At 45.2% G+C, this 17,080-nt stretch overlaps 1 pseudogene; it reads right to left on the minus strand.

Annotated features, from left to right (window-relative positions):
* The window catches only part of LOC124006624, a 29,865-nt pseudogene extending 20,854 nt beyond the window's left edge, over positions 1–9,011 (minus strand).
* Positions 9,012–17,080: the final 8,069 nt, after the last annotated feature.

The following is a 17,080-nucleotide window of genomic DNA, read 5'->3' on the forward strand; positions in this document are numbered from 1 at the left end:
GAGGGGAAACAAGGGTATGATATGGCATGGTAGTTGGTAGGATAAGGTCCTGTAAGATATGGATTATCTACAATAAGTACAGTGTGCTTTAGACTGGCATTTCTGGTATGTCAGATATGACCTGATATGGTATGATATAAGATAGTAAAACTTTATAGGGTAGTGGTATGCTGGCTAGTAGGCTATAATATGGGTTAGGTGTAGCATGTTGCAGGTTGGTTCTTGCATGGTTTGTCGAAATCAGTCTGGAGGTCTCTAGGGAACAAGTCCCTGACGATGGCCCCGTTGTCTTTCTTCCTCTCCCTTGTACAGCCAGCGACCACAGGGGAACCGTAGCATCTAGCCCAGGGACGGGGCACAGGCATAACACATCATATCACAAGGACTGTGTGTGTGTCTGTCTGTCAGTCTCTCAGTCTTTTTCGTGATCTCCCCCATTTTCGTGATATCTAAATGGGTAGTTACGGTCTTGTCCCATCGCTCCAACTCCGGTACCGACTCGGGATAGGCGAAGGTCGAGAGCCATGCGTGCACCGAAACACTGCTTCTTGACACACTGCTCTGTCCATTGCTTCTTGACACACTGCTCGGTTAACCCGGAAGGCAGCCACACCAATGTGTCGGATGAAACCTCTCTGTTTTATGTATTCGTATCACATAGAACTGCCTGTGGAAACACACAGCAGTAAATGGCATAGTTAGTAGTATATTCAAATGCACACGATCAGACACAAACATGTGTATTATCAAAATATATTTTTTGTGCCGTACAGGGTGGCAAATGCGTTGGCATTGGTGTCCACATACTTCTTGTCTCCAGTCTTTACCCTCATTGTGAAGGTGGTAGACATGGCTGACAGAGAGAGATCAACCAAATCAGATAAGAATGTATTCATGGTATAATGCATTGATATTATTCAATCAAATGATATGCTGAACAATGAAATGTGGGTAACTAGGCCTAGATGTTTGCATCTGTTATTTTCCAGAAGGAATAGAACATACACCAAATTTTTAATGGGAGCAAACAATTTGTAATTCTAGCCCCTTGTGTGTCATGTTTGTCATTCATTGTCATGTCTTGTCCCTGTGCTCCCCATGCTATTCGTTTCCCTCTGCTGTTCTTGTTTGGTTCTATCCTTCTCTCTCCCCTCCCTCTCTCACTCTCTCGCAGCTGTTCCTATTCCCCTAATCATCATTTAGTCTTTCCACACCTGTTCCCGATCCTTTCCCCTGATTAGACTCCCTATTTATTCCTTTGTGATCCGTTCCTGTTCCGTCGGTTCCTTGTTTTGTATTCCATGCCGTGATTGTGTATCACCCTGTCCTGTCGTGTTTTGTGCCTTCTTCAGACGCTGCGTGTGAGCAGGTGTCTCAGTTGACTACGGCCTGCGCCTACCCGAACGACCTGCAGTCTGTGGCCGCTTCTCCAGTTGTTTTCCCCTCTACTAATCTAGAGGATTTCAGTTATTCGGTTTTGAACATTAATAAACTCTGTTTCTGTTAAGTCGCGTTTGGGTCCTCCTTCACCTGCATGACAGAAGGAACCGACCAAAGAATGGACCCAGCGACTTCAGACGCTCGTTACACTGCCGTCGAGATCCAAGGAGCCATGCTCGGCAGACACGAGCAGGAATTGTCTGCTGCTCGCCATGCCGTGGAGAACCTGGCCGCTCAGGTTTCCGACCTCTCTGGACAGTTCCAGAGTCTACGTCTCGTGCCACCTGTTACTCCCTGGCCTGCCGAGCCTCCTGAACCCAGGGTTAATAACCCACCTTGCTACTCCGGGCAGCCCACTGAGTGCCGCTCCTTTCTCACGCAGTGTGAGATTGTGTTCTCTCTCCAACCCCACACATACTCTAGAGAGAGAGCTCGGGTTGCTTTCTCGTCATTTCACTCCTTACTGGCCGGGCTCGAGAATGGGGCACAGCTATCTGGGAGGCAAGGGCTGATTGCTCTAACAGATTCCAGAACTTTAAAGAGGAGATGATTCGGGTTTTTGACCGTTCAGTTTTTGGTGAGGAGGCTTCTAGGGCCCTGGCTTCCTTATGCCAAGGTGAACGGTCCATAACGGATTATTCCATTGAGTTTCGCACTCTTGCTGCCTCTAGTGAGTGGAACGAGCCGGCGCTGCTCGCTCGTTTTCTGGAGGGACTCCACGCAGTGGTTAAGGATGAGATTCTCTCCCGGGAGGTTCCTTCAGATGTGGACTCCTTGATTGCTCTCGCCATCCGCATAGAACGACGGGTAGATCTTCGTCACCGGGCTCGTGGAAGAGAGCTCGCATCAACGGTGTTTCCCTGCTCCGCATCGCAACCATCTCCCTCTGGCTTTGAGACTGAGCCCATGCAGCTGGGAGGGATTCGCATCTCGAATAAGGAGAGGGAACAGAGGATCACCAACCGCCTGTGCCTCTATTGCGGAGTTGCTGGACATTTTGTTATTTCATGTCCAGTAAGAGGCCAGAGCCCATCAGTAAGCGGAGGGCTACTGGTGAGCGCTACTACTCAGGTCCCTTCATCTAGATCTTGTACTACTATGTCGGTCCATCTACGCTGGACCGGTTCGGGTGCTACATGCAGTGCTTTGATTGACTCTGGGGCTGAGGGTTGTTTCATGGACGAAGCATGGGCTCGGAAACATAACATTCCTTTCAGACCGTTAGACAGGCCTACGCCCATGTTTGCCTTAGATGGTAGTCATCTTCCCAGTATCAAATTTGAGACACTACCTTTAACTCTCACAGTATCTGGTAACCACAGTGAGACTATGTCTTTTTTGATTTTCCGTTCACCGTTTACACCTGTTGTTTTGGGTCACCCCTGGCTTGTATGTCATAATCCTTCTATTAATTGGTCTAGTAATTCTATCCTATCCTGGAACGTTTCTTGTCATGTGAAGTGTTTAATGTCTGCCATCCCTCCCATTTCTTCTGTCCCTACTTCTCAGGAGGAACCTGGCGATTTGACAGGAGTGCCGGAGGAATATCATGATCTGCGCACGGTCTTCAGTCGGTCCCGAGCCAACTCCCTTCCTCCTCACCGGTCGTATGATTGTAGTATTGATCTCCTTCCGGGGACCACTCCTCCTCGAGGTAGACTATACTCTCTGTCGGCTCCCGAACGTAAGGCTCTCGAGGATTATTTGTCTGTGTCTCTTGACGCCGGTACCATAGTGCCTTCTTCCTCTCCGGCCGGGGCGGGGTTCTTTTTGTTAAGAAGAAGGACGGTACTCTGCGCCCTGCGTGGATTATCGAGGGCTGAATGACATAACGGTTAAGAATCGTTATCCGCTTCCCCTTATGTCATCAGCCTTCGAGATTCTGCAGGGAGCCAGGTGCTTTACTAAGTTGGACCTTCGTAACGCTTACCATCTCGTGCGCATCAGAGAGGGGGACGAGTGGAAAACGGCGTTTAATACTCCGTTAGGGCATTTTGAGTACCGGGTTCTGCCGTTCGGTCTCGCCAATGCGCCAGCTGTTTTTCAGGCATTAGTTAATGATGTTCTGAGAGACATGCTGAACATTTTTGTTTTTGTCTATCTTGACGATATCCTGATTTTTTCTCCGTCACTGAGATTCATGTTCAGCACGTTCGACGTGTTCTACAGCGCCTTTTAGAGAATTGTCTCTACGTAAAGGCTGAGAAGTGCTCTTTTCATGTCTCCTCCGTTACTTTTCTCGGTTCCGTTATTTCCGCTGAAGGCATTCAGATGGATTCCGCTAAGGTCCAAGCTGTCAGTGATTGGCCCGTTCCAAGGTCACGTGGTTGCAGCGCTTCTTAGGTTTCGCTAATTTCTATCGGCGTTTCATTCGTAATTTCCAAGTTGCTGCCCCTCTCACAGCTCTTACTTCTGTCAAGACGTGTTTTAAGTGGTCCGGTTCCGCCCAGGAGCTTTTGATCTTCTAAAAGAACGTTTTACGTCCGCTCCTATCCTCGTTACTCCTGACGTCACTAGACAATTCATTGTCGAGGTTGACGCTTCAGAGGTAGGCGTGGGAGCCATTCTATCCCAGCGCTCCCAGTCTGACGATAAGGTTCATCCTTGCGCTTATTTTTCTCATCGCCTGTCGCCATCTGAGCGCAACTATGATGTGGGTAACCGTGAACTGCTCGCCATCCGCTTAGCCCTAGGCGAATGGCGACAGTGGTTGGAGGGGGCGACCGTTCCTTTTGTCGTTTGGACAGACCATAAGAACCTTGAGTACATCCGTTCTGCCAAACGACTTAATGCCCGTCAAGCTCGTTGGGCGTTGTTTTTCGCTCGTTTCGAGTTTGTGATTTCTTACCGTCCGGGTAGCAAGAACACCAAGCCTGATGCCTTATCCCGTCTGTTTAGTTCTTCTGTGGCTTCTACTGATCCCGAGGGATTCTTCCTTATGGGCGTGTTGTCGGGTTAACAGTCTGGGGAATTGAAAGACAGGTTAAGCAAGCACTCACGCACACTGCGTCGCCGCGCGCTTGTCCTAGTAACCTCCTTTTCGTCCCTGTTTCCACTCGTCTGGCTGTTCTTCAGTGGGCTCACTCTGCCAAGTTAGCGGGTCATCCCGGTGTTCGAGGCACTCTTGCGTCTATTCGCCAGCGCTTTTGGTGGCCGACTCAGGAGCGTGACACGCGCCGTTTCGTGGCTGCCTGTTCGGACTGCGCGCAGACTAAGTCGGGTAACTCTCCTCCTGCCGGTCGTCTCAGACCGCTCCCCATTCCTTCTCGACCATGGTCTCACATTGCCTTAGACTTCATTACCGGTCTGCCTTTGTCTGCGGGGAAGACTGTGATTCTGACGGTTGTCGATAGGTTCTCTAAGGCGGCACATTTCATTCCCCTCGCTAAACTTCCTTCCGCTAAGGAGACGGCACAAATCATTATTGAGAATGTATTCAGAATTCATGGCCTCCGTTAGACGCCGTTTCAGACAGAGGTCCGCAATTCACGTCACAGTTTTGGAGGGAGTTCTGTCGTTTGATTGGTGCGTCCGTCAGTCTCTCTTCCGGGTTTCATCCCCAGTCTAACGGTCAAGCAGAGAGGGCCAATCAGACGATTGGTCGCATACTACGCAGCCTTTCTTTCAGGAACCCTGCGTCTTGGGCAGAACAGCTCCCCTGGGCAGAATACGCTCACAATTCGCTTCCTTCGTCTGCTACCGGGTTATCTCCGTTTCAGAGTAGTCTGGGTTACCAGCCTCCTCTGTTCTCATCCCAGCTTGCCGAGTCCAGCGTTCCCTCCGCTCAAGCGTTTGTCCAACGTTGTGAGCGCACCTGGAGGAGGGTGAGGTCTGCACTTTGCCGTTACAGGGCACAGACGGTGAGAGCCGCCAATAAACGCAGGATTAAGAGTCCAAGGTATTGTTGCGGCCAGAGAGTGTGGCTTTCCACTCGCAACCTTCCTCTTACGACAACTTCTCGTAAGTTGACTCCGCGGTTCATTGGTCCGTTCCGTGTCTCCCAGGTCGTCAATCCTGTCGCTGTGCGATAATCCGCGACATCTTCGTCGCGTCCATCCTGTCTTCCATGTCTCCTGTGTTAAGCCCTTTCTTCGCACCCCGTTCGTCTTCCCTCCCCCCTCCCGTCCTTGTCGAGAGCGCACCTATTTACAAGGTACATAAGATTATGGACATGCGTTCTCGAACCAATACCTAGTGGATTGGGAGGGTTACGGTCCTGAGGAGAGGAGTTGGGTTCCGTCTCGGGACGTGCTGGACCGTTCGCTCATCGATGATTTCCTCCGTTGCCGCCAGGATTCCTCCTCGAGTGCGCCAGGAGGCGCTCGGTGAGTGGGGGGGTACTGTCATGTTTGTCATTCATTGTCATGTCTTGTCCCTGTGCTCCCCATGCTATTCGTTTCCCTCTGCTGTTCTTGTTTGGTTCTATCCTTCTCTCTCCCCCTCCCTCTCTCACTCTCTCGCTCTCTCTTCTCTCTGTCGTTCCGTTCCTGCTCCCAGCTGTTCCTATTCCCCTAATCATCATTTAGTCTTTCCACACCTGTTCCCGATCCTTTCCCCTGATTAGACTCCCTATTTATTCCTTTGTGATCCGTTCCTGTTCCGTCGGTTCCTTGTTTTGTATTCCATGCTGTGATTGCGTTTCGCCCTGTCCTGTCGTGTTTTTTGCCGTGATTGTGTATCACCCTGTCCTGTCGTGTTTTGTGCCTTCTTCAGACGCTGCGTGTGAGCAGGTGTCTCAGTTGACTACGGCCTGCGCCTACCCGAAGCGACCTGCAGTCTGTGGCCGCTTCTCCAGTTGTTTTCCCCTCTACTAATCTAGAGGATTTCAGTTATTCGGTTTTGAACATTAATAAACTCTGTTTCTGTTAAGTCGCGTTTGGGTCCTCCTTCACCTGCATGACATTGTGTGTGTATTTATCACCCTTCTGCTCCAGGACGAGTGTTGAACTGGAGTCTTTCTCCTCCTCCTCCTTATCAACACCATTCTTCATAAAATACCTTGTCCACAGAGACCAGCTCCCTGGTGATCTGTCAGTCAATGTGCCAACCACCGTTTACAGGGGAAGTAGTACCTAGAACACAGTTTTTGTCTGTCTGCCACTATCCTATCCTGCCAGGCTTCTAGGCCTGTCTGACTGTCTGTCTGTGACTTGATAATAACCCCATAAATACAATTTCTGACCACCAAGGGGAGCTGTGCAGTTGTTTTCTTATACCAATGGGCAGACCTTTTTATATCCAAAAACCACACCTTTTCTCAAAACATACAGGCAGTCTTGGAAGAGATGCATAGATTTTTTGGACCAGCTATTTATCTATAAATCACCTTCCTAGCCATATAGATATACATGTATGGTGTGTCATATGGTGTAGAATGTAGATAAGTGGTAATAATAAAATAGAAAATGGCAATATTATCTCAAATGGTGTAGTAAAGTGGTTAATAATCCTCACTTATTGTGTAATCCTGTGCCTGCCTCCTCCCCTCCTGTACGTGGTGTTGTCTTTGTTGTCCACTATCTCCACCTAGTCCAGGAACCAGGCGGCATGATGCTGGCTGTTGTCATGGCGAATCCTCAGCTTCTTCAGAACACCCAGATCAATGGCCCGGGATGGAGAATACGTCCTCCTGAACCCCACAAAGAACCACGGGAAAGGTCAGGGTTCAAAGGCATAAATAAAAGGTTAATAAAAAAGGTACCTGTTCAATTATCAATAATTGTTTAAATGTTTTAAATTTATTTGATTCTTAACAACAGGGGACCGTGCACAAAGACCAAACAGCTAGGTCAATGGGAAAGAGGTTGTAGTTCAACAGCGACTCAGATATTGACATCATCATCATCATTTTGACAGATGTCTCACCTGCCCTTTCTCAAATGTTTTCAGGTTGTTGGGTCTTCCTGAGTCTCCGCTCGGCCCTTGTCGCCGATCTCTCCGTAGATGTTAAAGTATACATAAGCCCTCCAGGTCTCAGAGGTCCTCTGGGAGGAGCTCCACCACGATCTCCCCATCCCCCTCGTCACGGGCCAGCCAGCGCTGACAGGGAAAAGTCACTCCACCACCTCCTGGAGCTCTGTCACATGCTCTTCTTCCTCCTTCTTCTACTTCTTGTCATCCTTCGGCTTCTCCTTCGGCACCTCCCTCTGCACCATAGCGAGCCACTTGACGTCCACCATCTCAAGGAACCACCCGTCGCCCATACCAGAACCGTCGTACCCAATGCAGATCTTGAATCATTTGCACACATTCAGTACCTCGATCTGAGGGGTGAGAGACTGTAAGACAGGCCAATGGTGGTTATTCAGAGATTTGTCCTCATCGCTCCACAACATGGCAGAATGACTGATTTTATGCTAAGTCTTCTCAAAACCAATGACAGCTGTGCTCTTCATGAATTCAACTAATTCACAAAAAGGAAAATACTTTTCTTCCCACAATTTGAAACCAACGAATGTAGACTACTTCCACTGGTTCACTGACCGAGTCTGACTTTGAATATCTCTGTGGTCCCGCGCTCAAAGTGGTAGGAGCGGCTCTTGAGGCAGATGAGCTCAGTCTTGCCGTTCTCTCCATAGATCTGACAGAACACATTGACGTTGGTGCCACCTTTGTGCATGTTCCCCGTAACCACTGTGATCTCGTAGTTTATCACTGCAAATGAGAGGGCAGAGCAACATGTCACTAACCAATTAGACAATGGCAGGATGATGGAGAGTGGACTAATGCCCCACAATCCATCATAATCACTAAGTAGGAGTTCATCACTTGCAGGACAGAACTGTATTTATCAAGTGAAGTCAACTGGTTACAGGTTTATTCAGTGTCAATGTAGGTATTCTATAATTTTGAGTATTCCTGTACTTTTTCCTTTGGGTGTTCTTGAGAGAACTTGGGTAGCTACATTGTGTATACAAATGTCTCAGTGTATTTGAAAGCTCTAGTACAGCACCTAGTGTGTACAGCACCTATATTACCTCTGCTCTGGCCAAAATACACACTGTAAATATATTCATTTAACTTTAACATGATATAATAGAATTCTCTGGCACAGTAGGCGGGTAAGGGTGAAGCTTATTTGTCCTGTTTCACACATTTACGAATCTGTTAATACGCATGTGAGAATTGGAATATGTGTGTTTTGCATATCCCACTCTCCCTGTGACACCCTCAGAGAGTGAAGTCATGGCCAGGGTTGGCCATTATCAATGGTGACCCTGGAACAATTACAGTTAAGTGCCTTGCTCAATCGATTTTTCACCTTGTTGGCTCGGGGATTCAAAATAGAAACCTTTCAGTTACTGGCCCAACACTCTAACCACTAGGCTACCCACTGCCCTGCACAGTATAATGCATGTATTGTCTCAGAACATAAACTCTAGTAAACGTCCTGTTATGTTTCTCGATGTTCAGAGTCTCGCTGGGGTAGATCTCTACCTCCATCTTCCCATCAGCCTCATCCTTACAGAGCCAGCAGTGGCTGGGAACTTGTACTGCTATCCATGGACTGGCACAATGATCTGCACACTGTCCAGGAACCAAACAGCACCTAGACCCTTAGTGTGTGTCATGTATTGTCATATATTGTCATGTCTTGTCCCTGTGCTTTCTCTTCTATTCGTTTCCCCCTGCTGGTCTTATTAGGTTTCTTTCCCTCTCTCTATCCCTCTCTCTCTCTATCGTTCCGTTCCTGCTCCCAGCTGTTCCTCATTCTCCTAACGACCTCGTTTACTCTTTCACACCTGTCCCCTATTTTGCCCTCTGATTAGGTCTCTATTTCTCTCTCGGTTTCTGCCTCTGTCCTTGTCGGATTCTTGTTTGCTGTTCGCTGTGTACTTGTTCCGTCCTGTCGTGTTTTGCCTTATCTTCAGATGCTGCGTGTGAGCAGGTGTCTCTGTCAGCTACGGCCCGCGCCTACCCGAAGGGACCTGCAGTCGGTTGCCGCTTATCCTGCAATTCCCCTCTACAACTAGAGGATTTCTGTTATCCCCGTTTGGACATTTCCTGTTAAGGATTGAGGATTATGTTATTTCTGTTTGGACTTAAATAAACTCAGTTTCTGTTAAGTCGCTTTTGGGTCCTCACTCATCCGCATAACAGTGTGGCCAATCAGCAGACCGTGGATCTACAGAGAGAAATCAGGAAGTAAGAATCAAGGTGGGATTGATGGTCATTATAGATCCTTTTATCCAGTTAACATTGTCAGTTTGTGAGACCCAATCAGGAACCAAAACTCTGATGTTTAAGGCACCACACAACTCCAAAAAACTGAGACATACTGTTAGATGAATTTAGTTCTTATGTATTCATTAACCAATTCAATTAAAATACTCCGTCTGTACCCAGAGTTTGTAAGGTTCTGGGGGAAATTAAACAGACGTTTATTCTCGAGAGCTCTGATCATAATCACATGTACATTAGTTTATATATCACACATAGCGTCATAGTGTACAAAATGTCCCTCCTCCTCTTGGATAATGAGGAAGCTGCTTTTCAATTCAATTCCAACACATACATATTGCTTATCTTATGCTACCACATGTTACACAATCTACTGCAAGCCCAACGGTTTCTCCCCTCCCTGGGTGGGGACGAGACATTTTTCCTGTTGTTAGTTTCACAGTGGTCACAAGTTGTCTGTTAACACTTCCTGTTTGCCTATACACAAACATATTCTTCATCAGACAGCATATAATTCTGTTAGTTATAATTCTAAGTTAAATGTATACATCATTTAGTCATTTAGTCATTATAGTTTAAAATCCCATAACACATACACTATAATTGCATACTGTAGGGATAAATTGGTATAAATAAGATGACTATAGTCTATAATCTATGTTTCTAGGTTTCTGATAGTGTATTCTATCTGTATTTTCCTACGTTTATAAAACATAAAGAATAGAGTTATATGATGTCATAGGTCTCGACGGTGAAGATATCAGTTTGCCCTGTCTCATAGTAGTTACTCAGGCTGTTGTCAGAGACCACCAGGAGAATCCTGTGGGGTCGCACTTCTTCCCGTACAGCTTGACAAACACCTGGGAGTCTGAGCTGGCACCCTTGATGCTGCCTATCCACCGAGACTAGATTATTAGAGACTAGATTATTAGATTATATCTAAAAATTATATGTAAAAATAATATGAGACAGGCCTTTTACTTGTATTTTACACACACACACACACACACACACACACACACACACACACACACACACACACACACACACACACACACACACACACACACACACACACACACACACACACACACACACACACACACACACACACACACATACACCTCCTCCCTCTTTATACACACTCTAATCCCTCTCCTCTCCTCCAATACCAGATTCCAGAAGCTAGAGAAGTGGCGGCGACCATTTTACGAGGTTCTTCAGAACTACGAGAACTCGTCAGTGGTCCTACCTGCCTTCTACAACACGCGTAACACTGATGTCTCCTTCCGGGTCAAGTACATGCTGGATGACTTTGACTCCCAGAGGGGTGTGTTCTTCTTCCACCCCCAGTACCTGCTCAATGTCCAGCGCTTCTGGACTGTCCAAGGTGTCCGTGCCAAACGCCTCAGCAGCGGCCTGATGCTACACACACACACACACACACACACACACACACACACACACACACACACACACACACACACACACACACACACACACACACACACACACACACACACACACACACACACAACTCTAAATTGTAATGGGATGCCTGTCCATCAGCTGGCTAACTGCTTTAAGTGCGTCCATTGGAGAACGGCCATTGGAGACAGACTGGGCATGGCCGGTCCGGATGACTGTCTTCCCTGAGGCAGTATGACTGTTAGTGAAACACTGGCTGTTTGGTGCTTTTGCTTTTTACTAGTGAGGGAAGTGAGTGATTGGATGAAATTCATTATCAGTGGGGAAAAAGTACCTGTCGCACAGCACTAGTCCATGTATACCATGAAAGTAACATTCCAAACTCTCAGAAATGTTCATTTCAATAAATTAGTTAAATTTCAGTAAAGATGTTGCGTAAAGGCTCGATTCAATCTGTGGCGCTGAAGATCAGAGCTGTAAGCACAATTAAAATGTCAAGGTAATTTCAGATTGAGCTGACATTGTCACACCCTGACCATAGTTTGCTTTGTATGTTTATATGTTTTGTTTGGGTTTTGTTTGTTTGTTTGGTCAGGGTCTGAGTGGGCATTCTATGTTGTATGTCTAGTTTGTCTGTTTCTGTGTACGCACCCTGCGCACCAGCCACAACGGCACCGCCTCGATCAGGAACTCACATAGTCTTTTCCTGTGAATGCTGTCAAAAGCCTTCTGGTTGTCATTAAAGTTGATGTAGCGTTTCTGTTGTCACTCACTACATTGCTCAATGATGTTCCTGAGGGATCTTGTCTGTACAGCTGCTTCCTCCCCTGAAGCCCACTTGTTAGTTCATAATCACTTTATCTACAGCTGAAGACATCCGTTGTACGATACTCTTGCAAAAGATCTTGCTGGGAACGAGAAAAAGTGTGATGCCCCTCCAGTTGTTGCAATCGAGTAGTGTGCCCTTAGGTGCCTGAATGATGACCCACTTGGTCCAATTTGAAGGTATCTTTCAACTTCATCCAAATGTCAATGAAGAGTGGAAGAAGGATGTTTGCAACCAATACTGGATCGATTTTGAACAGCTCTGCATTGAGGTTATCAGGACCTGGAGCTTTCACATTCTTTAATGACTTGATGGTAGTGATAATTTATTCTTTGGTTGGTGGGTCGGTGTTTATGTCTAGATCTTCTGGAGCAGCTTCAGGTGAGTTAATTGGTCCACAGGGTTAAGAGCCTTTCTGAAATATTCTGTCCATCTTGCTTCCTATTCATTTTCTGTAGTAGGAGGTTGCCTTGCTTGTCTTTGATTTGAGTATTTGACTTTCTGCCACAGATTAGGTTAGTAATTTTGTATACTGTTCCTTGCTTCTTGTTTGCTGCTGCCTTTTCAGCTGCACTTGCCAGCTCCTCCAGGTAGTCCCTTTTGTCTCTTCTTTACTAGTCTTTTGACTTGTGTGAGATTTTTTCTGTGGTGTGCAGTGTAGTAGGATCCTAGTAATGGCCTACCACACCATCTTCAGAGATAGCTGAGCACATGGAGATGTTTTCCCCACGTTGTCCAGGCAATAGGACGGTCGCCCGTTGGCCGATGAGGTTCCGCCTATGGCACCGAGTTTTGGCCAGGTTGAAGCCCGCTTCATCAACAAAGATATACTTGTGATGGGTCACAGCAGCATCAAGCACCATCACCTTCTAAAAATATATGTTGGTTAGTTATTTTTACAGTATAGTTCCAATATGATATTGTGAAGTAGCATGTGCATCAAATAGTAACAGTAATACAGTATACAGTGCTACACCTGAACGTACTCGGCCCGCAGTTTTTTCACCTGGTCGTTGTTTCAAAAGGCACCAGGTAAATGTTTTTCAATGCCTCTTCAAAAGGCAGGTGATTGTTTGTAGGCTGATGGATGCCACACATGGCCACGGCCACCACCATGGGGTCTTCTGTCAATTCTGAGGGTAGGACAGAGTATACTGTCAATATATCATACTATATTGTAATGGATGTAAACTTTGTGAGTTTTACATCCATTACAATATATAATTTAATGAAAATGTAATGGTAAAGGATAGAGGGGAGTTAGGTAGTCTAGTGGTTAGAGGGTTGGGCCAGTAACCTGAGCCGACAAGGCTCTGTCGATGTCCCCTTGAGCAAGACACTAAACCCTAGTTGCTCTGGATAAGAGTGTCTGCGAAATGACAAACATTTTAAATATAGCGCATATCCTGCAGACTTACCGGTTTTTCTGGCAAAATGTTCTCATAATTGAACTGACAGTTGATCTTTCCAGGTTGGGGTGAACTCATTTTAAGGGCCTCTGCCATGATAAGGCCTCTGCCCACCTCTTTTACCTTTTTGATGGGGCCCATGACCACCTCTCTGACGGGCCCCTTGTCCACAAGGTCGTTGATTTTTGTCCTCTCCCTTGCTGTCTATCCTGATCCATGTTGAAAGAAATTGCAAACGTCCCCTTTTATACTGAACAAAAATCTAATCTAAATCAATTTAAGTTCATATAAGGAAATCAGTCAATTGAAATGAATTCATTAGGCCCTAATCTATCACATGACTGGGCAAGGGTGCAGCCATGGATGGGAGCCAGGCCCAGCCAATCAAAAATATTTTTTTCCCTACTAAAAGGATTTATTACAGACCAAAATACTTCTCAGCAAAAAGTTATCTTTGTCACTAAGCTAGCCACCTCTTGATGATATTAAATGAAACAATATAGAATAAAATCAAACAACTAATGACAGAAAGAACAGCTACAGTACAGTGCTTGTATTCTCGCAGCTGATTTAGAGAACAACTAACACTTGAGATGTCAAACACAAAGATTGTCTTATGTCACCTGTGTCACCATGATCTCCCAAGATATTCAGGAAGAGGTCACCATCTGACCCACTGCCCTTCTCGTCAGAGGTGAACACAAGTACTGTATTTATACATTCACAAAATATCAAACAGGATAGAACGGGGTGGCAGGGTAGCCTAGTGGTTAGAGTGTTGGACTAGTAACCGGAAGGTTGCAAGTTCAAGCCCCCTTGGTGACAAGGTACAAATCTGTCATTCTGCCCCTGAAAGGTAGTTAACCCACTGTTCCTAGGCTGTCATTGAAAATAAGAATTTGTTCTTAACTGACTTGACTAGTTAAATAAAGGTAAAAAAATATATACATATATATTCATGGTCTGTTCATGATATTTCACATAGACACAGCCATCATGGTACTTTTCATGCTATGCAATCAATCATTGTCACTGAAACTTAAATTCTACCATAACCTCTAAACCTCTCTTTAATTCCTGTCTAGTCTCGTGCCTTGTGCGAGTTTGTGTCTCCTCCCCTTTTCTCGCAATAGACATCAGGCAGAGTTCCTCTAATCCCAATAAACCAGTTTCCAGGTAAAATATTAATAGGTGAAATATTATTAGGTTGACAATAGGTGTGTGTAAGTGTGCCTGTCAGGGTGTGTCTGGTCCCGTGACAGCTGTCTGGTTCGGAATAATGGGTCTACTTTAACCACTCCTTCAGTCTTCAATATACTTGAAAAGTAGGCGCGAGAGGAGGCATGATCTGTGTTTACTACCGTGGTCACATTTGGCCACAAGACACATGCACCCTGCATCCTCCTCTCTCTGTCTGATAATGAGATGTAAGATGAAAGTCACATCTGGTAAGGCTTACCAGATGATTATAGGCTCCATGAGGCACCTTACGCACAAGTAACAGTAGGCAGAGTAACTTACCTTTAAGAACATGAAGCGTGCATTAACTACAAATCAAGTTGGCTATGTAGCTCCTAAATTACACAAATCTGGGTTTCAGTTGCCCTATACTTTGCAGCTTAAACTGTATGCATGTTCAGTGTAATTGGTTTGAGTGTTTTTGAACCATGGGCCTCATGCAGTGTAGAAATTTGAAAGACTAACTCCTAGGAGTTGCATACTCTTTCTGGTGACCTAGTCACTTTTACTAATCTTCTCTGAGAGAAATTGTGATTTTTTTTCTTATTTTTTTCCAATGATTGTAAATAAGAGAAATGTATGCTGATGCTTTTAAATTTTATTTTATTTTATTTTTTTAAATATTTTTTTATATATATTGACTTTCAATGTTAGCAAGTGGAGTGAGAGTTTACTAAAGCAATGCAAAATGGATGAAATTACAGAATTAAAAGTTACAGAAATGAGAGGGAGTAGGGCAACCAACAGGTAGGCAACCAACAGGCCACCCCTCATAGCCTGGTTCCTCTCTAGGTTTCTTCTTAGTGTGGATGTGTATCCTGTACTGTGTGTAAATGTGTGCTTTCCAGATTGACCTACATTTGGGGACATCCATGGGGTTGAGGCTGCCCAGCAGATCTCTGACATACAGGCTGTCCCCCTCCTCTCAGCTCAAACAGTTGTTGCCGGTTAAAAGTAGAACCTCAGGTGCGGACGGTTCATGTCGGTGACCACGACCCAGTCCAGGAACCAGCTGGCATTCAAGCCACCTGTGTTGTCATGTTCAATCCTGGGGACACAATGGCAGTCAGCTGTTGGCAGTAACAGCTTGTCATTTCACAATTAGGCCTTCTGATACTCTGACACCTACACATAACGTTACTGTTAAAAGAAACACCAAAACAATTCCAAAAAATCTTGCAACTACTAGCTACAATCTCCACCTGGCACAGCCAGAAGAGGACTGGCCACCCCTCATAGCCTGGTTCCTCTCTAGGTTTCTTCCTAGGTTTTGGCCTTTCTAGGGAGTTCTACACCTGCATTGCTTGCTGTTTGGGATTTTAGGCTGGGTTTCTGTACAGCACTTTGAGATATCAGCTGATGTACGAAGGGCTATATAAATACAATTGATTTGATTTGGTCTGCTGAAACAAAAATAGAACTGTTTGCCATAATGACCATCGTTATGTTTGGAGGAAAAAGGGGGATGCTTGCAAGCCGAAGAACACCATCCCAACCGCGAAGCACGGGGGTGGCAGCATCATGTTGTGGGGGTGCTTTGCTGCACGAGGGACTGGTGCACTTCATAAAATAAAATATGAGGATGGAAAATTACGTGGATATATTGAAGCAACATCTCAAGACATCAGTCAGGAAGTTAAAGCTTGGTCGCAAATGGGTCTTCCAAATGGACAATGACCCCAAGCATACTTCCAGAGTTGTGGTAAAATGGCTTAAGGACAACAAAGTCAAGGTATTGGAGTGGCCATCACCGAGCCCTGACCTCAATCGTATAGAAAATGTGTGGGCAGAACTGAAAAAGCGTGTGCGAGCAAGGAGGCCTACAAACCTGACTCAGTTACACCAGAGGAATGGGCCAAAATTCACCCAACTTACTGTGGGAAGCTTGTGGAAGGCTACTCGAAACATTTGAACAAGTTAGAAAATGTAAAGGCAACGCTACCAAATACTAATTGAGTGTATGTAAACCTCTGACCCACTGGGAATGTGATGTAAGAAATAAAACCTGAAATGTTCTATTATTCTGACATTTCACATTCTTAAAATAAAGTGGTGATCCTAACTGACCTAAGACAGGAATTCTTACTAGGATTACATTTCAGGAATTGTGAAAAACTGAGTTTAAATATATTTGGCTAAGTTGTATGTAAACTTCCGACTTCAACTGTGTATATGTATGAATGTTTACATATATGGGTATATATATATATATATATATATATATATATATATATATATATATATGGGTATATATATATATATATATATTTATCTATATATATTTATCTATATATATCTATATATATGGGTATATACAGTGGGGAGAACAAGTATTTGATACACTGCCGATTTTTCAGGGTTTCCTACTTACAATGCATGTAGAGGTCTGTAATTTTTATCATAGGTACACTTCAACTATGAGAGACGGAATCTAAAACAAAAATCCAGAAAATCACATTGTATGATTTTTAAGTAATTAATATGCATGACATAAGTATTTGATTCATCAGAAAAGCAGAACTTAATATTTGGTACAGAAACCTTTGTTTGCAATTAC

This window comes from Oncorhynchus gorbuscha, linkage group LG20, assembly GCF_021184085.1.
Source record: "Oncorhynchus gorbuscha isolate QuinsamMale2020 ecotype Even-year linkage group LG20, OgorEven_v1.0, whole genome shotgun sequence".
Classification (NCBI taxonomy): Eukaryota; Metazoa; Chordata; class Actinopteri; order Salmoniformes; family Salmonidae; genus Oncorhynchus; species Oncorhynchus gorbuscha.